At 35.5% G+C, this 23,611-nt stretch overlaps 3 long non-coding RNA genes across 9 annotated transcripts; 1 reads left to right on the forward strand and 2 right to left on the reverse strand.

Moving 5' to 3' along the window:
* Positions 1-63: 63 nt before the first annotated feature.
* Positions 64-1,921, reverse strand: LOC103439510 (uncharacterized). The gene is made up of 3 exons (XR_529973.4): positions 1,779-1,921; positions 785-822; positions 64-624 (listed from the first exon to the last, which is right to left on the reverse strand). It is a non-coding gene; the product is annotated as an uncharacterized lncRNA (long non-coding RNA).
* Positions 1,922-11,398: 9,477 nt separating this feature from the next.
* Positions 11,399-16,127, forward strand: LOC139193934 (uncharacterized). Of its 2 annotated transcripts, none has more exons than XR_011578480.1 (3): positions 11,399-11,846; positions 14,476-14,551; positions 14,659-16,127. It is a non-coding gene; the product is annotated as an uncharacterized lncRNA (long non-coding RNA). The 2 variants fall into 2 exon arrangements; XR_011578479.1 differs by having other exon boundaries at positions 14,476-14,547.
* A 250-nt stretch (positions 16,128-16,377) lies between these two features.
* On the reverse strand, positions 16,378-21,078 carry LOC103437126 (uncharacterized). 6 transcript variants are annotated; one of them, XR_003769014.2, is made up of 8 exons: positions 20,564-21,078; positions 20,359-20,461; positions 20,001-20,145; positions 19,197-19,258; positions 18,371-18,432; positions 18,102-18,271; positions 17,415-17,481; positions 16,378-16,591 (listed from the first exon to the last, which is right to left on the reverse strand). It is a non-coding gene; the product is annotated as an uncharacterized lncRNA (long non-coding RNA). The 6 variants fall into 6 exon arrangements; XR_003768981.2 differs by having other exon boundaries at positions 20,359-20,478; positions 20,564-21,077; XR_003768992.2 differs by having other exon boundaries at positions 17,415-17,496; positions 20,359-21,078.
* Positions 21,079-23,611: the final 2,533 nt, after the last annotated feature.

Consider the following 23,611-nt stretch of genomic DNA (forward strand, 5'->3'; position numbering starts at 1 on the left):
ATTTGCTCATTGTGATAGAAGATTAATAATATTTACATTGAAAACATTAGAAAGATGTTCATGTACCAAAGATTAAATCGATAAAGCTGACGTACAAAAAATCATAGCTCAACGTAATACAACTTTTCATAAAAAATTTGACTAAACCAAAAACCAAACACATGAAAGTCAAACTTTGAGATCCAATTATCTTCCCAAGCTTCAAAATCGAATTCAATCAACTTAATTACACTGACAAATCAATAATATCAAAATCAGCTAGGACCAACTCAAACAACCCAACACCCCCACATCAACACACACAACTAATACAGAATCTATTTGACCTCATAAAAATGAAAGGAAAACTAATGAAAAAGGCTTGAAAACTTTGAGTTTTAATCAAAATGACAAAAATGTGTTGTATGTGAATAGTGTCATGAGTGATTTTTTAAAGTAAAATTGTCATTTTTTCGGGAGTGTTTTGTTAAACTCCCAAAAATGAAATATGCAGAGGAATAGAACATTTTCCAAAGTATAAAATCCAAACGAAATTTCTGACCTCTCCTCCTTGAGCATTTTCAAACACTTCCTTGCAAATTGAATTGGCAACACACCGTTGATGTTGTTGATGTTGATATGTAGCTGTTTATCCAAGGAAAACAAAAAATAAAAACAAATTGAAAGACAGTTATTTAGCGAGAGTCGATAATATCATTTTTGCCTTAAGAGAAGCAACATAGAAATATACAACTAACTAAAAATAAATTTTTACAGAAATATCTCCCAAAATATGTGGAGCTACCTGATTAAGTGGGTTCTTTGGCGTTCCATACTCAGCAGCTAGAAAACCAAAAACATGTCATGCATTGCAGAGAAGGTTAATGGGATAAACGTCAAGTTCATCAATCATATTTGCATGATAGAAGCTGCTGGAATAAATTCAATCATATTCATTATCCAATCTAGAAAATTTAAAATGTAAACATACAAAAGATATACATATATATTATATTTCTGTCTTTGATAAGTGCTTTGCAGACAATCACACTTTTTTTTCTCTTATTTTGAAAGAAGTATATTGTCTGCAATTTTATTAAAGTAAATAAAATAATATAATATTAGAACAATGCCCTTAAACTATGAACATTTAATGTGGAGAAATTGGAAGTTGAAATAAGTCGAATACGACATAAGACAGAGGAGAAAATTCAAAGAATATTGTGATCAAAATCGGAACTCAGTGAGAGTTCAACAGAAAGATCAATGGAAAATGCACTCACACACCAACTTGAAAGAAAACCTAGTGTCAAATCATTGTGTCAGAAATAGAAAAATGCAAACTTTATATGGAAAATGAAGATTTACTTGCAGACTGGCAGCAACAAAAGCAAACGGAATACAACAGGAGTTACTGCAATAGTGAGAGGGAGGAAGAGAGATTAAAGATGAGTGATCAGTTAAAGCTATAATTTTTCAAGCATGTTCTGCAATATGAATCATTTAGCTATCACAATAACATGCTTGAAATAAACAATATGCTTGGAATAAACAATTTTTCAAGCATGATTGAAATAAACAATATGCATAATTGTGGTATTAAAAAAAATGCAATATCACCAACATTCATGATCATTATCCGGAATTGTTAAAGTAAAAAAGAAAATCAAATTAACATCTCTCTAATCTATCTTCCTATTGTATTTTGATAAGGTTTATACCAAACAATGTTTCCACCAAAATTTATTAGCAAAAAGATCACAGTAGAAGTTAACATGAGAGAAAGAGTTGACCTCTACCTCTTATATGTTGATCCTACCAATCCCCGGCATACTTGATCTCTTTTAAGTCCACCTGTAAAAAGAAAAAAAACACAAAATTTGTAACACAATTTGAACAAAAAGAGAGTTCTCAATTAGAGAAAACTTCAATTTCATGTAAAGAAATTGTGTTCTAAATTCAAGGCTTAACTATGCAATATTGGGATTTGTGTTTAGCTCAAATAAGTAAGATGAAATGATAAGGAAGTTTCGTCCGGCTGGAAGACGTTAAAGCAAGCGCTTCTTGGGAGGCAACTCATGTATTCAAATAAGGAAGGTTTTTTAATTGCTCCACAATCAATTTTGCGTTTCTATAAACCTTCCCTTTTCTGTAGTTTTATTTTGCCATGATTGTCATTTTTATTTGTTGCTTGTTTAATTGTTTTTTGTGTGGGTTTATTTTTTTTGAAACACTGACAGTTATGCAAGGTATTTTTACATTCATAAAAAAGAAGGGAACATTAAGCAGATAAATACAAGAGGAAGCCTTCACAAAGGCTACTTAGGAGAAATCTTAGTAGTCGGCGGAGCCTCAGCAGTCGACGGAGCCCCAGAAGAATGAGGCATTGGAGGTTGATCATTTGGAGCTTCATTACGCGGTACAGCCTCAGAAGACGAAGGCAAATGTTGTTGGAACAAACCCATAAACCTCTGATGATCAAGTAAAATCTGACCATCAGATTCCTGCATCTGGTCAATCTTCCTCTTCATGTTTGTAGCATAGTTATGTGCGAGCCTGTGCAACTGTTTATTCTCATGCTTAAGCCCTCTAATCTCCTTCTTGAGACTCATCACTTCAGCCGCCAATGATTCAACTTGACGGGTTCGGGCAAATAGGCGTTGGGCCATATTGGATATGGAACCTGCGCACTGCACACTGAGAGCCAGAGAATCCTTAACAGCCAACTCATTAGACCGTTTGGCAAGTAGTCTGTTATCTTTGGGAGTGACAAGGTTCCTAGCCACCACCGCAGCTGTCATATCATTCTTTATCACTGAATCCTCAACGGTAAGGGGACCAGTAGGGGATATGAAGGATGGGCGCAATATGTTGTCTGGAGAAGGCGGGACTGCCTCTTCACCAAGGTTCAAGTCAAAACGACGGTCGGAGGGACCAGACATTTTCAGAGGTGTTAAAGAAAGAAGAGGTCGGACAAGTCAAGATCGTAGAAGTGCAAGAAGAGAGTTTTTACATGCAAAAATTCAAGTGTGCTTTGAACGTCCTATGTACCTCTATAAAAATCAGCACTCTATGGGATTTCAGAGATCGAAGAGGCGAGCTCAGAAGTCGAAAAGGCAAACTCAAAAATCAAAGAGGCGCTAACTTTCTCAAAAGCTGGGCTTGCTCAGAAACCACGGCCAATCTTCTTTTCCATATTTGTCCGCACTTGTCACATGCAACCTTTGCACTCGACGGGATTTCAGAGATCGAAGAGGCAAGCTCAGAAATCGAAGAGGCATCTGCTTTTTCAGACGTGTCAGCATCTGTCACATGCAGAGTCAGCTTTGCGGAAATCACGGGCAGTTTTTCGAAGCGCTTTTCCAGACATGTCAGCATCTATCACATGCAGAGTCAGCTTTGCGGAAATCACGGGCAGTTTGTCGAAGCATCAATTCCAGATATCGAAGAGGCACTTGTTTTTCCAGACGTGTCAGCACCTGTCACATGCATACTCAGCCTTGTGGAAATTACGGGCAATCTGTCGAAAATCTCTTGTGAAGTAGAAAGCACGTGAAGTTTACTATTAAATCATCCAACGGTTGCTGACAAGAGTGAAAGAATAGTACCGGTTATTAATTCCTATAAATGTCACCCTTCACCCTCCATTGAAAGGCAGACATACATAACCCTTATTCTTCTCCGATAATGCCTTTCCAACAAACCATCTCGAGTCACTCAGTGTTCCTTATTCCTTGGGGTACCTCTGCAAACAACTCATCCAAAACAAAAGTATTTCATATCATGAAGGTTGAAAGCAAGAGTATCTCATATCATGCTTTCTCCCTGTCCTTCTCCTTGTCGTTGTTTTGGGACAAGGAGAAAGAGAGCAATCAGCCAGCACTTGGTATCAATCTTCCGATCTGGAACTGACTGCCTAGAACCCATTCCTGATTGCTTACCTAGCCTTGCTCTCGAGTACTCATCTTCATCATTTTATGCTTCCTCTTCGTCTACCACATCTGCCTGGGGAACAGATAAGGGAAGTGAAAATGATACCTCGAAGCATATGGAGACAATTTGCCAATTCATCCTCAGCTAGGGACAAGGAGAAAGAAAGCAAGAGGTAGGCACTTGGAAAGATTGAATAAAGAAACAGACCAACACCTCTACCTCGTGCCTGCCTGCCGTGCAGAAGAAACAAGCAGAGAAGAATGCAGACTGCACAATCAAATCAACCCAACAGAAGGAGTCTGATTTGAAACCAAGGAACTCTGATATTCCTCGCTCAGAATTCCAAACCAGTTCGAGATCAAAGCTGTGGAAAGTCAACAAGATCATCTATCTCCAAAACCAGATTTGCGTTCTTAAACTCTACTTTGTCTGTTTTTTTTTTACTTTGCTATATTTGTCATGTTTATTCGTTGTTTGTTTATTTGCTTGTTTTTGTGTGAGTTTATGCTTGAAACATTGAGGACAATGTTTGATTTAAGTGTGGGGGGGGGGGGGTAACCATTGTTTTGCATGAAATTCTTTGCATGAAATTTGTAGGAGTTTATCACCCATTACTTCTAGTGTTGTTCCTTGCTGTTTTAAATGTTTTTAAGCTGTTTTGGAGTGTTTTAGTGTGTTTTGACATAAAAATCTGAAAATCTCATAAAAATTTGAAAAATTGTTTTGAAAAACCCAAAAAGAGTTGTTTTTGTATGTTTATTTGTGTCTTAGGATACCTTCCAACACAATGATGAGGATTTGGTTTTTAATTACATGACTGTTAAAGAGTGTTATAAACATGGATGAAAATTTGATTTACTCTTTGGTGTATGCTTGGTTGTGGTTATAATTTATTAATTCACATGCAATCATAAAAGGAAAAATCAGTTTTTTTTGTAACATGCTTGAAAGAAGGAACTCAAACTAACGTTACATCCTTGAGAGACTTGGGCCTAAACATTTATTTGGAGAGTTATTAATCTGTGCAATTTTTTTTGTTTTCTAAAGTCGTTGCATGATCTCATTATTCTTTGCTTGGTTGCTACTTAGAAGGCGTTTCATCATTTAGTTCCAAATGCTAGAACTCATGCCTATTTCATTCAAAGCATGTTATTGATTTGCATAACACATATTCAAGATGAAGTTGTTTAGTGAGCCAAGAGCCAAAAAGCCTATCCCGTTCATTATGTGTTTAAGTTTAACCCTGTTGAGCCTTGTGTTGCCTATGTTCTTTGTTACCCACACTATCCTCACCTAGCCTAGATTAGGACCATCCATACCCTTGTTCTTGAAGCATAGTAAAGCATAATTTAGAAGGAATTCATTTTGTTGAACTCTTGCAGAAAAACAAGTGTGGGGGAAGTGATTCTTGTGTGTGTGTGTGTCAAAGTCCTTCATAAGGCACATGTAGAAAAGGAAAAGGAAAAGAAAAAGAAAAAATCGTGGAAAATAGAATGAAAATAAGAAAAGTTGTGAAAAGAGTTGAAAATTTTATGAGAAAGAACTCTAAAGTGTTGTTTGTTGAAGAAATGGTCCAAAGCAATGAATTCGACCCTAAGTGTTGCATGAATCTTCCCTTTGTGTTTAAATGTTGATTTTTGCATTCTAAAGTAAATTCCAAGTGTCGATTCCATTACTTTGCTTGTTATCGCTTTAAGAACGTTTGTTATTCCTATCCTTTCTTTGTTAGCCATTACCCCCAAGCCCTATTACAACCCTTGACTTCAATCTTGAGTGTTGTGTGTTTCAGTTTGTGGAGTTTGAAATTGATATGAGCATATGGTGTCACTGGTTCTCGCATCTAAGTAGTAGCATTCCATTCATGAGATCATATATATACATGAATTAATAATTCCAGAAATTGCTTCTTTGTTGAAAAACATATGTGAGTACTAATTTTCATGTTTACATCAATCTTCTCACTATACCTAGTATAGGGAGTGTAGTCAGAAATTCTTGTGTGAAAATAAGAGTGTATCTAGTAAGGAATTGAGGAAATTCTCTAAGGCATGTTACTATATTCAAAATGCTGTTTTAATTAATTAAATGTGAGTTAGTGAATGGTGACTATGATTAAGTATGCTCGAGGGTAAGGAATGCTTAATTCTATGTAAGTGGTGATCTTTGGCATGTCATGTTTCATTGAAAATCCCTTAGGCAAATGTTGGAAGGTTAGGTTATGTTTTGTTTGTTTTGTTTCGTTTTGTTTCTTTTGTTTTGCTCGAGGACTAGCAAAAGCTAAGTGTGGGGGAATTTTATAGGAGCATATTTATGCAACTTAGTTAGCTTGTTCTTGTGCATTTGTGTTGTTATTTCTTAGTTAATTATGTATTTTAAGCTATTTTCGTGTGTTTGTAGGTCATAATATCAAAGTTGACAAGAAAGTGCATTTTGGAGCATTTTAGAGTATTTTTGAGCCAAGATTGGATAGTGCAAGCATGGAGACATGAGGATGGACGTTTTTTGAAGATTTGAAAGCTAGAAATTAGCATGTGTGTGTGCAAGTGTGTTGACCTACAACTCTAAACATCCACCCACTACACCCATTACATCCACTCATTACCAAACACTCATCCAATACACCCATTACATCCACTCATTACCAAACATCCACTCACTACACCCATTACATCCACTCATTACCAAACACTCATCCATTACACCCATTACATCCACTCATTACAACTTCATACACTCATCTCCCTAGCCTATAAATACATCCACCCTTCACCATAATTTGGAAGAGCCTTCATCCAAACACATCCATTTATCTTCACATTCATTCCTCCATACAAACAAACCTTCAAACACTCATCAACACCTTGTGCCGTAGCAAAGGAAGGGAAGGAAAGTGCTTGGACGTGCTTGCTGTCCAACTTGGATTTTTGGAGCGTTTAGGTGTTTTCTTTCTTTTGTTTTTAATGTTTAAATTCATTTCCTTTCGTTTTGTTGTAAATATGAGTGGCTAAACCCCTTTTGGCTAGGGGTGATTTCAAAGCCATGATTATGTGTGTAATATGATTTGATAAATTCCAGTTATGAACTCTTGAATCGTAAATGCAATTGGCTTAACTATTTGATTGATAACTTATTTGTATTTGTTAATTAAGGGTCGACACTTAATTGGCATGCATAAATCCGTTGCTAGAATATAAGGAAGTTTCACATAATCGTTACAAACTTATATTCACATGTAGTCAAGGTCGCTTATAAACGATCGCGTTAAGTTCAATTCCTAGCATGAGTGACATGATGTCATAATTGCAAGTGCTTTGTCAATGCTTATGATTTTCATTAAACGTAATGATCTTTGATTGTATCTCTATTATGATGTCATGTAGGGAACTTTAGAAGAATGTTTTGGGTTGTCGAATGATGTCATCCAATCCAATAAAAACAAGGAAAATCTGAGAGTTAATTAGTGATGTCACGGTTAATTTGGAGCATTGTCATTCATAATTCAATGAAGTAGTAATTGGAAATTGAGTTATTTGCATACATGTCATGTGTGGAGAAAAATCTTGTAGCTATCCTATCCATTATCTTATTTCTCAAATTTGTTTTACAATCTGTCTAGTTTTTCATACTTGTTTGTTTGTTACAACTTCCTCCAAATCAAAACCCCCACTTTTAGTTTCTTGTTTCAAAGTGTTTCAAATCTGTTTTAGTTTGTGTTTTTAAGTGTTTTGATTCAAGTAAAAGTCAATTTTCGTCCAAAGTGATTCCTAGTGTCTAGTTTAAGTTTATTTGGTTGTTTTAAGCTGTTTTGAGTATTTTAAATTTGCTTTGAGTCTTGTGAGTCTTGTTAAGTATTTTTAAGTTTAGTTTTATGTTTTTAAGTCAATTTAAAGGTTATTAGCAAGCCCTTCTAATCCCCGGTCCAGAACGATCCCTACTTATAGTTAAACTACAATTGTCAAAAGAGGGTTAAATTTGTGTGCTTATATATTTCGCATCAGTTCTTCATTTTTTAGGGTTTTGGATTTGGGATTTCACGGCCACACAATTGGTGGTGTCGCCGTTGTCATCCGTGTGTGTATGTCGGAGGAGGAAAAAAAAAGTGAACAATGAAAAGGAGAGGAAGGTGTGAAACTGTCAAAATAGTAATATTAAATAAAATATAATAATAATATAGTGTTATACCTTTTTTGGTCATTTCACATAGTCACAGCCAAGGATGAAAATATCGGTAATATCGGAAATATCGGTAGTCTGAAAACACGGAAATATCGATGGAAATATCGGGATAATATCGATATCGATAAAAATTACATGGAAACCACGGAAATTGTAAGAAAAACTTGGAAATTTTTATTGAAACTTTGCAGGATGTTTATTTAGTCAATTATCTATTAGTTTATCACAAAAAATTGGAAGGAAATGCATTGCATGATGAATTTAACATTATCAAGTTGATTATATAGCGAGCTGACAAACATTGTGAGTGTAGAAAATATGTAGAAATTAATGAAAGAAGTCTAAACACACCATAATCATTTATATATAATGAATTAGTACAATATTTTACACTTTATACATTGTATGGTAAGATACATGAGTGACTTAGTACCACATAGAGTTCCTATGAGGTTCAAAATTTTCACTATCTTCATCATCTCTATGTGTAGAGTGAGTGTATTTTGAAGAGTAGTTAGCAACCATGACAATGGTTTTCAAGAACCAAAACCCAAAAGTCAATAGGAAACCGAATACTTCGGTATTTTTCAGGATTACCAAACAAATGGGATTTGGAAACCAATCCCATATCGAAAATTTCGGTATTTTTCGGGATGGGATTCCTGAACTTCAGGATGGTTTTGGTTTGGGATTTTTCGGTTTGGGTTTGAGACTTTTTCGGTTTGGTTTGGGATTTTCCGGAATTTTTTCCAGCCCTACCATGTAAGTGACCAAATAAAAAATAGAAAAATTAAAAACCACATGCCATTGACTAAGTAATTAATTAACACAATTTAAAATATAATACCACAAAAAATTTGGAAAATGTGCAAATTTGTTTCTTGTAAAAAGAATTCAAAACAAAAGCATATATATTAATATTGTAGCATATTATCATAACAACACAAGTGGTATAGTGGTTAAGGCCTTAAGGAGTTAAGTGGGAGGGGTTCGAACCCCTCCATGCTCAAACTTGAGACTTTTCAAAATTTTCAGGAATTTTTGGACTAATATCGCGATATTATAGCTAATATCGCGATATTTTGACGAAAACTCATTGGATACTCATTAAAATATCGATAATCCAAAAAAACGAAAATATCGCCGATATATCGGCGATATTTTGGATATTTTCTTCCATGGTCACAGCTGTTTTATATAAAAGTTTACCAAACACTATCATACTGCTTTTTTTTTTTCCAAAAGCACTTTTACAAAAAAGTTTACCAAACACTATCATACTGCTTTTTTTTTTTCCAAAAGCACTTTTACAAAAAAGTTTACCAAACACTCTGCTGCTTTATTTCATAGTCGCTTATTCTCACATCAACTTTTTTTCAAAGCACAGCAATACCAAACCAGCCCTAGCTGTGTCACGCGTGGTTCCATTCGATCGAAAATTCTCACTCCAGGTACGCATCTTAAATCCCCTTTTGTATTTGGGGTATTCGCTGATTTACCCCATGAACTTGTAAGAAATAGTCAATTTCCCCCCTGAACTTTAATTTTAGCCAATTACCCCCATAAACTTGTGTAAATCACCAATTTACCCCCTGCCGTTATATTTTAGACTTTACCATCCAATTCACCATCCAATTCGATCACGTGCTCGGCACATGCTAATGATGTGAGGAAAAAATGGTAATCATACACCACAACCAAACCTAATCGTTGTTAGGTATATGGAGAAGCAGGGGAAGGCGAGCCACAAAGAATTGGGCATTCTAGGGTTACAGTCTGAGAAAAGATATGGAGAATAGATGGTGAAATCAACAAATTGCTACCAAATATTGAAGGTATTTTGAGTTTTGAAGTTGAGAACGATGAGTATCGTGGTCAGGGATGGTGGGCATCCTCCAAGATACAGTAAGTCTTCACTTTTTCTTTTTCAGTTTGTTTAATATGTGAAAGGTTTGCTTTATGTGTTATTTTTCTAGTCGTGTGTGTATATTGGGTCCCTTGATTGTTTTATTCAGTTCTATGTCCCACACCCTCCCACCCTAATCCTAGCCCAGCCACACCCACACGCCATTCTACCTTTTAAATTTTTCAAGAAGGGGATGGGAGAGAGTATGGCCCTGATGTGGATCTAACTTGTTTTGTTGAGTCGAGGTATCCTCGTATTTAGCAAGAAACACCATTTGCCGAGTCTCTTAATTTACCTTCTCTAAGCTGCATAATCTCGAATTTATTTACTGTATTATGGTCTTTTGATTTGCTATATAGTATTTTATTTTTTTTGTTTGTTTGTTTATGAACTCTTTTGATTCATGCTTGCTTCCATAGATTGTGCCCGAAATAAATAGGTTTGTTTGTATAACAGGCAAAGCCAATAATTAGTAAATTATTTTCTTTTGCTGGAAGCTTGCATATAGATTGTGGCCCAAAATATTTAGCAAGCTATTTGCTACTTGTTTGGATAACAAACCAAGCAAATTATTCCCTCTTGCTTCAAGCTTCATAGATGAAAGATCTAACAAACAAGCAACGTTGCAGGTCTTTGCTGGTATAATCTTTTTGGTGTAGCATTGTTGGCACTTCCTGTATACTATCAACTTTGCACATATAATATGTTTAGTTGTTGCTTTTATTGACTTTCTTTAAATAATTAGCAAGTTAGGTTAGTAAATGTTGTATATTGGTGGATATTTGGTTAGTAAGTGTTGTTTGGTGATCCTGATTATATTGTGATGTATTTGTTGTAGGTAATCATGACCTATTCACTTGAAATACACCATGGTGGTCACTTTAAAGCTGGTCAGTATGTGGGTGGTATTGTACAGTGGGTTGACAATTATACTAAAGGTTATATGTCCATGCTTGATCTATATGCCAAATTAACGTTTTTTGGTGGATGTTGTTAAGTCTGTTGCATATTTTTTGTGGATGCTAGGTGCAAGGCTGTTAAGTCTATTGCATATTTTTTGTGGATGCTGTTAACTTTATTAAAGCACTCGAAGTAAGAATCGTTAATTTCATTTTGGTAAACTGGGCACTAAGCCAATATTTTTCAGTTGCTAATTAGACTTCTATAGCTAATTTAGACAAAATTGTACGGAGTGAACTAGTGGAAGAGAAGAAGAATAAAGATAGAATGTCTACATTAGGGATAAAATTATTTTTTTACCCTTAAAAATTTGGCATGTGCCATGCATGTGACCGAGTTGGATGGAAAATTGGATGGAAAATTCTCAAATCTAACATCAGGGGGTAAATTGGCTAATTACAAAAGTTCATGGGGGTAATTGGCTAAAATTAAAGTTCAAGGGGGAAAACGACAAATACCTCTTTGTATTTTTATCTTTCCTGATTGATGATTTAATTTGGGTTTTATTAATAGTTTAATTTGGAGTTTAACTGAAGGTTTAATTCAGGTTTATAGTTGGGGTTTAATTCAGAGTTGAGATGTATTCGTGGTGAGTTTTTACTGATAATTCATCTTCATTCAAATGAATAGTTAAAATTTACAGTGAATGAAGAAATTTATGAGTTTTAACAAATTTGTAAATTATTCTTATACATTTTATTGAGGGGTATGGGGATCTAATCGATTTTTCTCTGTAGTGGGATTGAAAATTGGGACTTTGTCTCTCTCCCTCTCTCCTATGTGTATGAATCGAGTTCTGAAGTGCGTATGCAAATGGGCATGTTCACTAACTAAGCTTTCAAGGGGAGCGCATCAATGGTTTGCTTGCTGGGGGGATACGGAGACTACTGGTGTATGATTGGTTATCTTTTATTTTTTATTTAAATTATCCATATATAATGTGGGTATATTTATAATAAAGAATTGTGATAAGCCAGTGTGCCATACGACTTTGAAAGCATTGATTTTGGGGTAAATTACATAATAGCCCCTCAGGTTTGAGGTCTATTTGCAATCTTATACAACATCTTTAAAACATTTCACTTTCATACCTTAAGTACTATTTTATTTCAATTTCATACAACCGTTACATTTTTCATCTATGGATATGTTAAATGCTAACGTGGCTGCCACATATATGTCATGTGGCTGCCAAATGTCTGCCACGTGGCAAATAAAATAATTTTTAATTTTTTTCTAAAAAACCTAAATTGGAAGGAAAAAAAAAGGGACCGAACCCCTGCAACCCAAGAAGAAGAGAAGAAGAAAGAGGAGGAGGAGGAAGAAGAAGAAGAAGAAGAAAAAAGAAAGAAAGAAAGCGACCGAACCCAGAAGAAAAAGGAGGAAGAAGAAGGAGGAAGAAGAAGAAGAGAAGAAGAAAGAGGAGGAGGAGGAAGAAGAAGAAGAAGAAAGAGGAGGAAGAGAAGAAGAAAAAAAAAAAAAAAAAAAAGGGACCGAACCAGAAGGAGGAAGAAGAAGAAGAGAAGAAGAAAGAGGAGGAGGAGGAGGAAGAAGAAGGAAAAAAAAATGATCGAACCCCCTGCAACCCAGAAGAAGAAGGAGGAAGAAGAAGAAGAGAAGGAGGAGGAGGAAGAAGAGAAAGAAGAAGAAAAAAAAAAAAAAAAAAAAAGGACCGAACCCAGAAGAAGAAGAAGAAGAAGAAGAAAGAGAGAAAAAAAAAGTGGCAGATAGGTTTTTTTTTTAAAAAAATAAAAAATTATTTTATTTTCCACGTGGCAGACATTTGGCAGCCACGTGGCATATATGTGGCAGCCACATCAGCATTTAACAGATCCATGGATGGAAAATGTAACAGTTGTATGAAATTGAAATAAAATAGTACTTGAGGTATGAAAGTGAAATGTTTTAAATATGTTGTATAAGATTGCAATAGACCTCAAACCGGATGGGTTACTATGTAATTTACCCTTGATTTTGTGTTTAGTTTGGATTTTTGCGTTTGAATTTGTAGCATGATCTTCCATTGCAGCATCCAAATTTTGCATTTGTAAATTGTAAAAGAAAAATGAAGTATGAGGAAATTATAGGACATTGTGTTGGCTTTGGCCATTAAGGGTATTAGCAGGTTGTTCCCCCATACAGGTGATTAGTTAGGTTGTGTCGTGGGTTTTCGCAAATTTCTACCGTGTTTATACATGCATTTTTTGTTATAGATTTGGAAGAAAATAGCATTACAGGGTGTTCAATTCCTTAGGTTACTGTTGGACTAGCCATGTTATAATTTTCAATTGATTTCTTCACTGTTCGGACTCTCTGCATTATAAATTAGGGGTTTTAGATTGTGTTTCCTTTCTGTGTTGTTTTTTTTTTTCTGCCGTTTCTTTTCCTCATTGCCTTTGAAGAAACGAAGTTACAGGTTTGTTTTCAATTTCTTATTTACATGCCTTCATATTCAATGGAAAATTGGTTTCTTTTATTTCAACTTTAACTTCAAAAATGGTTTTTAAATTTACGTATTTTGTCTTCAACTCTATTGCTTCCATGCTAATTAAGGTAGATTAATAAGTTTTGCAACAGAAACAACTAAAAACCAAGTTGGCCTGCAGGGTTATCCGTTTGTGTATTATATGGATAATTCTAGGACTTACCATATCATGTTCCTAACTTGATGCTCTGGGCATCTTCTCCTACTAATAATAGTGGCACCTTAATTTGATCAACCAAATTTGGTGAAGCACCAGACAAACAGAAACCCATGCATACAGAGCCAACTGCACTGAAGCATGAATTGAAAAAAATAATGTACATGATTATTTTTCCACTACTTAATTTGTTCCAAGTCACCACAAATTTCTCTGCATTATGGTTGTTAGGACAATAGATTAGGTTGCAAGATAAATTTCCAAAGTTCTACTAGCTTAGTTACAAATTATTTTTCAGAAATCAAGCGTGCAAAATTGTTGTGCATGTTTTGAAATTGGTTGTAGGAAATGGGCTTCCAAGTTCCAAGTCTTAACAATAATGGACACTATGAAATCAGGGTAACCAAATGAGGATAACTATATACTTCAAAAATGCATATTTTATATATATATATATATATATATATATATATACACACACACACACACATACATACATACACACACATATACGTTCTATCAAGAATCAGATTTGATTGGCACAGCTGAAGATGAAGATGAACAATATGAGGCTAGCTAGGAGCTGAGTAAATTGCATTGATTACCATGTTGTATTGGCCTAGCTACTCTGCAGTTATTCTTCAAGGTTGGATATAATGTATCTACCTATATAATCTCAGCCCGGGACACACACACACACACACACACACAGACATGTCTCGGGCTGAGAAATATGAACAATTAATGGGTTTTCTATTCAAATTTACTTTTTTGTGATTTTAGGGGTTTTGTTTCTATTCCAATTAATGTGTTTAATTGGTTTTGTTTTCAGTTTCAGGAGACCCTGATTTTTTCGTTTTTTGGGCATTTTCTTTGCAGCCTTGGAAGCCCTCTGTGCTCAAGGCAAACAATTTCAACTTTTTACTTCTAAAGCGTAGCTCTTATTTAGCAGTAGGTACTCCGTTGCATACAATAATATGTTTTGTGTTATGCTGTTTTACCCTTTTGTCACTCTGTGCACTCAGAAAATAAGCCACCCTAATTCAAGCTTTCTATCTTCAGATCACTAGCAATAATCTCATCAAGGTCCCAGGAGGAATCACGAGGATTCACTGCCGAATTGGTATGTACTTATGCTTTTGCAAAAAGCCCTTTTCTTGCCATTTTTCTATTTTAGAATTGGGACCAAAATGATTGAGTGATTTTGAAAAACACAGAGATAGAAAAAATGGCTATCAAGCAAGCAGGCCGTGAGTATTTAGACATATAATTTTCGGTCAAATGAAATAGTTGGCACCACAAGCTTTTAAATAGGGAGGGATGTTTGATTATATATTTAAATTAAGCAACGAATCTTGCATAAGAAAATGATCCAAGTTGAAGTAAACCAAATATATGGTGCAACAACTGTTACTTTGGTCAATCTTCATCACACTAATTAAATGAGCTCGAGGGGTTGATTTTCACAGTAACTACTGACTTTTTAGTATGTTCCGGATTATTTGATAGTGTTAATTACTTTTTACATTTTTGAGGTCCGGAGTGATTTTTAAAATGGGTTATGAATTTTAATTTTCTCATATTACACTCTTTGCTTCAGATTTTCCACGTTTTGACTTGGACTTCTTTTTTACTTTGTTCTGTTTGAAGAACTTAGTACTTTTGATTTCAGTAGCAAAATAATTTGAACAGGGTGAGACAGAGAGAAATAAAGCATCTATTTGATCCCTGTACTTTCTCTTATTCTTATGTGTCATTAAGGTCAAATATCTGAATTTTAACCTATCATCATGTAAGTTTTATAGTGTGTTTTGGAAGCGGGAGTGTGTGAAATGGGTTGATGCTGCTGATAGTGTCCAATTTGGGTACACTTCCCAGCTAGCAGAGCAAGTAACAGAGAGCTTTTTCCTACTCAAATTTAATGATTCAAGCTGCTTAAGACTTGCATAACTTTTACAAGTTGTAGTCGATGTGCCTGAGTTCTTGAGTCTTCACTAATGAATGTAACCATTAAGACTTGGAATCTCTTTGGGGGGGTAGGAAATAATGTTAATGGTTTGTTGATGCTTAGGAGACTCTGTGGGGCTGCTTAAATTTAATATATTCAGTTGCATAGAGTCGACATGACATGCATAGCGATGGTCAGATTGCCACCGTTAGTTGGTGGTATTATCATTACAACACATTCAAATTTAGGATTTAGAAAATTTAATAATAAAACTGAAATATATGTTCCATGCTTTTTGTTTTCATTTTGGGTTAAAAGGTTGGAGCTTTGGATTTGGATTTACCATTATTAACATATAATTTTGTGCTCCGGACACCATCTTGGGGGTCTTAACATGATTGTTCTTTTATTTCATAGATTCAAAATGTGTTTAGTATCTCATTTAATTGGTGTACCTTCGCTCATTTAACTCAAATTTAATACGATTTGGTCCTCCAATTTCTCTAAATTGCTAACGGATTTACTTTCTTTGGAAATTTTTGGAACTCTGGTTGTGGAAGGAAGAAGCCGTTTCCTTGCTATTTTTAGGTATTCGATTATGCTCCCTGATTGGTGTTCAAAATCTAATTAGTTATATTAATTTTTTATTTATCTTTGCAAATCAAACACACGTTGAAATTCAAAATACAAATAATAAATAATAAATTTTGAAATGGAATATCACAAATATAGACGAACAATGACACACCCCGATCCTAGAATCAAGGCGTGCTGGCCGTCACGTGAGCGTGGCGTAACCAAAAGTGCGATGCGGAAGCAAAAGATATGGGAAATACGAAGGAATAAAAACCAACTACTAGCAATAATATCCAACTAACATGCTAGAGTGAGTTTAAGTGTGCAGTACACAATTTCAGAGCATAATTACTAGGTGCAGTCAAGTAGGACTATAATTAAATTACAACACCCGCATGTGAGTCATACATGCAGGAAGTCTGTCAGAATGCCGAAGAAAAACCTCGTGAGCCACCAACCGCTAACTAGAACCTGGAGGGGCACAAAACAAAATTGAGCGGGTCAGTAAAACCAAAGCTTTTTTAAAACATTTCATTTAAAACAATTTTAACCCCTCACTGTAAAACCTGTATACTTTCCCAGAAAATAACATAATAGCATAATATTGGTTCATATCTCTCAAAACATCAATCTTATCAAAATCCAACAAGTATGCCACGCTATAAATGACAATGACAGAATATGGATGCATCAATATAACAGGTGACATAATGAATCAACCAGAGACCCTGCAGTTGGTCCTGTACGGTTAATTCTAGCTTAATATCCAACCAACCGGAGTCACCACGGTGACCTGTACGGCACTACTCTGCACATAAGTCGGAACTACCTGAAGTAGTTTGTACAACAAGAATGGTGTAAGAATACGCTCTAGTGCTTCTCTCATCCATCATCTGCGCGCATAATCTAAGGTCACCTACTAGTCGGAACCACCTCTAGTGATCTATACGACTAGTATGTCGGAACCCTCTCATGGTCTGTACGACATGCACCTACTTGGATCCAAGGTGTGCGTGCGGTGCAGTGAATAATATAAGCACTAACACCAGGAAGTGCAGGTTATGAGCTCTCAACACAAATCACATCATCATTAATTCATATAAACCATATAAACTCACTTGATACTCACCTGTGCGTCCACAGCACCAATTCACATATATATATGCATCAATTATCAATTCATATATCTCATAATATGCATGCATGGGATTTTAAAACATACTTTCATTTAAACTCAATTTCTGGAAAAAATATCAATAGTATATAAGTATAAACAGAAATACTGCCCACTCACTCATAAGTCGAAGGGTCGTAGCCCCCGTAACGTCCCTGGATGCGCTTGTCCTCGGGATAGGTATCACCTATATGCGAAACAACTAAAACAACGTTATTTAAAGCACATAACCGACAATTCGTAATAACTTCTCATACGATGTTCAATTTGGGTATATGAATATACCACAGTGACCTATTCGACGTCACGAACGTCAGCATATTTGTAGAAAAAAATTTGGGCTTGTCACGCGGCCCCCCCCCCCACGCGCGTCTCCTACCTTGGGCTCGTCGGACTGGTTTTTCCGGTGGCCGGAAAACTAGAGATTTTTCAATCTCCTTGTTCTCCGTCATTTCTCAACCATTTTTCACGTATTTTATATCAAAATGAAGCCCTAAGCATGTAGAATCCCGTTACACTACTTTAAGGCTCTAAAAATAACGAAATCTCATTGGAAAAATTCCAAGAAAACCGACCAACTTTGAACTCAATGATCTCGATGTCCAAAACCTTCAAACTAAGCACTTCGAGCTTCCTTAGGACCTCACTAAGCTCACTATAAGCTTAGAATTCCCTGAAATCCAACAACTCACGTGTGCATGAATAGTGATCTCAAAATGGGCTTCGGATTTCACGTGATATCGAGGGTTCCAAGTTCTAAAAATTGCACCAATGAACTCACAAGCTTGCAAGGATTCACAAACTTACCTTTTTGACGTCAATCCATGAAGGTTGGAAGGTTTTGGTGCCTCGTCCGTACGAGTCGAGAGGGAGAGAGGAAGAACTGAGAAGGGGAGAGAGATAGAGGGCACGGGGAAAGGGACAGGGTGTCCCCCGTGTGTGTGTGGTCCCTCAAAACAATTCCACTCTTTAATTCCCTAACCACACAAATATACACATATCCTTTAAGCAAATTCCAATTTTTCCAAAACTTAGGGAATAATATATATATTATTCATAATATGTCACACCCATACCTTAGTAACCGCCAGGGCAGTTTCGTCGTTTCACAACCTCGAGAATAAAATCTCGGGACGGACTGTGACAAACAACTTTTAAATCAGATCAATCTTTTTAGGGAAGACTTGATTAAATTTTTTTTTATTTAAACCCAATAATTTTATCTCTTCACTCATTAGTTTTTGTATAAACTTTATATTCCAGTTATACCTTAAAACAAATGTGGTCCACATTATGTGGGTGTGGAGATAAATTATTCAATTATATAAACTAGTAAATGAGTTGGTGTAGCGTCATCGGAGCCACCGTTGGTGACTTGGTCACAGGTTTGATACCTCCCTTTTTTGTCTCTATTTGTCTTTTAGCTAATACTAGCAATAGTGTCCGCGCGTTGCTGCAGGTCTTAAAACTACTTGACGTAAAAGAAGAAAAAAGGCAGTACAAACTTGTAATGGATAGTTTGTAATTAACAGGTTTTTAGTATGTTCATGCTATTTAAACACAAAACATAGTAAGAAAAAGAAGCAGAGTGTTGACAGAAAGTGATACACTAAAATTTCAACAGAGTAACTATTACAAATATATAAATTAACAAAATGCAAATCAAAACTAACCAATTCAATTAGATAATACTGCAGATTTCATAGGTATTTGTTAAGGTGTAAGCTTAAAGCATTAAATTTATGCAAACACGTTAAGTATGTGCGTAATCTATCATAAATCAAATGTAAACAAAATATGGAAAAATAAATAGGTAAATATGCTTTAAAATTAGTTCACAAAAAAGGAAATTAACATGCCATCACAACTTTTCAAACCACTATTTTATTTCTTAGGTCTCACCTTCAAGTGTTCTAAAATCGTGGAAGGTGTTGCATATGTCCTTTACTGTGCAAAAATGAAACCTGCAAAACAAACAGCCAAATGAAACTTATATTCATAAATTTTAGAAGCATCAGAACCATAATAACCTGCTGTTTCATACACCTTTAAGGAAATAAACTTTGAAAGAAATGGAGCAACTCGAAAATAGCAACTAATATTTCTAACGAAAAACCTCTTTGTTTACCAGCATAGAATATATATTAAGGTATACATTATAACATTTGGTTATCGGCAGTAGAAACACAAAACACTCTTCAGCAAAAGCATTTAAGCATCTAGAAAAGCCATTCTAATCGATGTAATGTGAGACTTAAACTTTTTAATACCTATTTCCAATATGTATTAATTGTTTTATTTTATCAAAAAATTCTAATCTAATTTGATATAATATATATGTCCCCAAGGATTGATCATATTACCAATTATCAAATCACATTCTCTGTTTCTCTCTCTAACATTTTTCTACTTAGTTTCCAACTCATTTCAAACATATTCAAAAGGCGAATTCAGTCAACTTATCCACTCACTTTCCAACTCATTCAAATGCAAAGGAAAGCTGAATCTGCATGCAGTAGCTAAAGCTCAAATCTTTACCAAGTAATTTTCTCATTCTTCAACTAATTATATACAAAAATATGAAGCTTTACCCTTTCAATTTCTTCTTCTTCTTCTCATTTCTTCCCAATAAATACAAATCCATTCTAATCCAACAATTATCAATGCATCTGCAAACTGGAAAAAGCAGGAGGACAGAAAACGTACCCAAAATATAACAGCAGCATCACAGGTGCTAGCAAATCTCAGATTTATTAATTGAGCAACCAAAACGCAAAGTATTCTTTTAGCCGGGAAAGCCCCAACAAAGCACCACAACTGACAGCAAAACGAAATCTACAAAACTGTAAACCTGGAAATTCACAAATGTCCATGCTTAAACATAAAGTTAATAATTAACATTCTACTAACATTGATTAATTATCATTCAAGAACTCCTCCCAGATGAAAATACAAACGAAAATTGGAGATTAAGTTATTAAAGAATAGTAACCATGAAATTAAAATAGGAAAAAGCTGAAAACTTTGTAAGATTTGATTGAGACAGAGTGATCAGAGTTCATACCATTTTCAAGAGAGAAAAAAAATAGAAGTCACGGCTGCTGCAACTGCTTTCTCTGAGTTCATCAAGTTTCTGGGAAATTTATACTCTTTTAGCTGGGAAAGCCCTAACAAAGCACCACAACTCACAACAAAACGAATCGTTAGGGTTTCATCCAAATTAGCAAAAATTCAAAATAAAACTGAAATACAATCATTATAAAACACACCTTAGCTAAAAAAGATCGATTCCGCAGTGATCTGAAGACAGGATGCACCCAAAAGGGTGGAAATCGGCCAAAATTCCGCCCACAACCAGGAAATCGCAGATGAAAAAAAAGACAAACATGCGAATAGATTCACAGGATTGAGAAAATTTAGCAAACGGACGTTGATAACGGAGACCGGAAATATGCAAAAGCTGGAGAAGGAAAAAAGGGAGTGCGAGAGAGAGAAGAGAGATGGAAATCAGAAAAACACGTATGATGAAGGGCAAAGTCTCGCGGTAGAAATCATATTCAAGATCCGATTGACCTCCATCATTCATCTCCTCGATGACGAAATCTTAGCCGCCATCGGAAGAAGCCAAAGAAACCAGATTGATCAGCGGTTCTTGGGCGGAGGAGGAGGCGGAGAGAAGCAGGGAAACACGAAAGATTGACGCAGGGAGAAAAACACAGAAACAGAGAGGAAGAGAAAGGGAAAAGCGACGGAAGAAAATGGAAGAGCCCTCGAGCACCTTCTCACAAAACTGCTATTCATTTGACAGCAAAGCAATAGGGCAAAGTTGAAATAACAAAAAAAAAGCAGGGGTCAAAATGGAAGAACACTGTTACTTTCACTGTTCATGAACAGTACCACCTGAGTTTGGGTTTTAGTATATATAGAATTTTGTCACCTGTGGGCTGGTTTGGTATTGCTGTGCTTTGAAAAAAAGCTGCTGTGAGAATAAGCGGCTGTGCTGTGAGAATAAGCGGCTGTGAAATAAATCAGCAGAGTGTTTGGTAAACTTTTTTGTAAAAGTGCTTTTGGAAAAAAAAGCAGTCTGATAATGGGTCTTTTCATTAAAGGAGCACTGTAGTTCTGTGTGCTTTGAAAAAAAGCTAGTTTTCCAAAGCTACAAATTGCAGCTTCAGCTTTTTCTTTTGATTTCAGCTTATTCTCACAGCAGCTTCCAAAATAAGCCTTTTTTTTTAAGTTTACCAAACACCAAAAACACTTCCAGCTTTTTTTCATAGGAGCTTTTTTTAAAATCACCTCAACCCCAAACCGGGGCTTAGACTCCTATAATTTAGGTGAAAAATAACTTCTTTTTTTTTAACCGAAAGTGTGTCTTTTAATGTGAATAAATTCTGTTAACGAGGATTTTGGTCTTTGAATTTTTTAACCGAAACTGATGCTACACTGAAATGTGATAAAACTTCAGTCATGCATCACTAAGAATCCCATTTTTCATCGGAAACCCAAGCATATAAATGGAAGGTATCATTTCATTAAGAAAGCACTGCAACAACGAGTGATTGATTTAGTTCATTGTCCCACAAATGAGAAGTTGCTGATATCCTTACAAAGACTCGGGCAAAAGATCAGTTTAATCATCTGAGAGATATCCTTGGTGTGAAATCAGTTCACAATTTAAGAGTTGTTGAAGCATAAATTGTAAACTGATTTGTTGAAGACTCAGTATTAATCTTAGCTTACACAAAATCACTGATTCAAATTCCAAATTCTAACAATAACATGCTTAGTTTTCCTGTCAATTTGTTGAATAAGTTTGCGTATTTGTTGAACAAGTTTGCATCAAATCTTTGTTTAATACAAGGTGCATAATTAGGTTATCTTATACAAGTTTAAGTTGTTGACCCACAAAACTATCAATCGCTAATTAACGTAGGGACGTGAGCAAGAGTCTTTAAACTACACCTCTTTCTTTTTACTGAACTGGTCAAATATTTAAATTTTTTGTTTAATACAAGGTGCATTGGAATTTTCTTCACGAGGATTTAAAATTATTCACGCACAGACGTACATAAATAACAAAAATTATTATAATTTAGAAGAGCCTCTTTCTTTTCAATAAACTACTTGACAAAACGTAAACATCATAATGTCCAGTTCAATGAGCTAGAGTTCAATGGAAATCAAAACTCCGTCGGTGGAAATGACAGTTGCAGAAACCCCGTTGGTTGTGCGTTTGGTACGTGGGACGGGACGGGACGGGACGGGACGGAACGGGACGAGGCGTTCCGTCCCGCGTTTGGTGCGCCAAAAATGGGTGGAACGGGTTGTTCCACGGGACAGATTTTGGGTGTTTTTGCGTCCCACCTCCACCCCCTGGAACGGGTTTGTTCCACGTCTGTGGAACACAATGTTTTACCATTTTAAGACAAATATACCCCATGTCTTTTTCAAAAATTACACCTTCGTTCCGTCCCGTCCCGTCCCGTCCCGCCCCGTCCCGTTCCGTCCCGTCTGCGTACCAAACGCACCCAAAGGGTTGATAGAAACCATTGTCAAATGATAACTTTTATTAAATTATTTGCATATGTAATGTATATTATGCTTTAGAATATTTCAAAGTCAATGATAGCAAATAACAAGACATCTATAAGATCCATCCGTATCTTACACATGATAGCAATTGACCTAGTCTTTCTTTCTATTGATTATTACTTTGATGGAGAGAGGCATCTGTCTACCCAATTGCCTAATTGTTGGATCAAATTCTTTGTTCACAAAGCCAATCAAAATGAGTTTACCTACTAGTACAGACTGGAGCAAAACCTCATGGAAAGTTAGAGAGAACCACAATCTAGACTTTGAAGAAAATTCAATGGTTCCCTTCTTTTCTTCTTTCTTTTAATTATAAGTAATATTCTATACTAATTTACGTTAAGGGAGGAAATTTTAGACTCGAGATGCAGCGGATTGAAGAAGAAAACTTTAACTATCAAAACAATTCAACACTTGCCAATAGTTTCCTTTATAGTAGTTTGTTTATTTTCTCATATAAATCAATATGTAATCACCATTATCTTGTTTGATTTTGGTGCGGAATGCATTAAGCTTTGAGGAGTATTTCAACATTCTGGAAGAGATGTGACTAGACCGATCGCTCTAGTTGGTAAGTAACTCAACCTAAAGTGATTATTGTTCAAGAAATTCTCACTAATAATTCATTATTTCAATCTCACCATGTCGCGCAATTATCGCCCTCGATATGCAAAAGTATTGGATAATAAAGAAGAAGAATGTTATAAAACATCGATTTGAATGGG

Source organism: Malus domestica, chromosome 02 (assembly GCF_042453785.1).
Source record: "Malus domestica chromosome 02, GDT2T_hap1".
In the NCBI taxonomy this organism is placed as follows: Eukaryota; Viridiplantae; Streptophyta; class Magnoliopsida; order Rosales; family Rosaceae; genus Malus; species Malus domestica.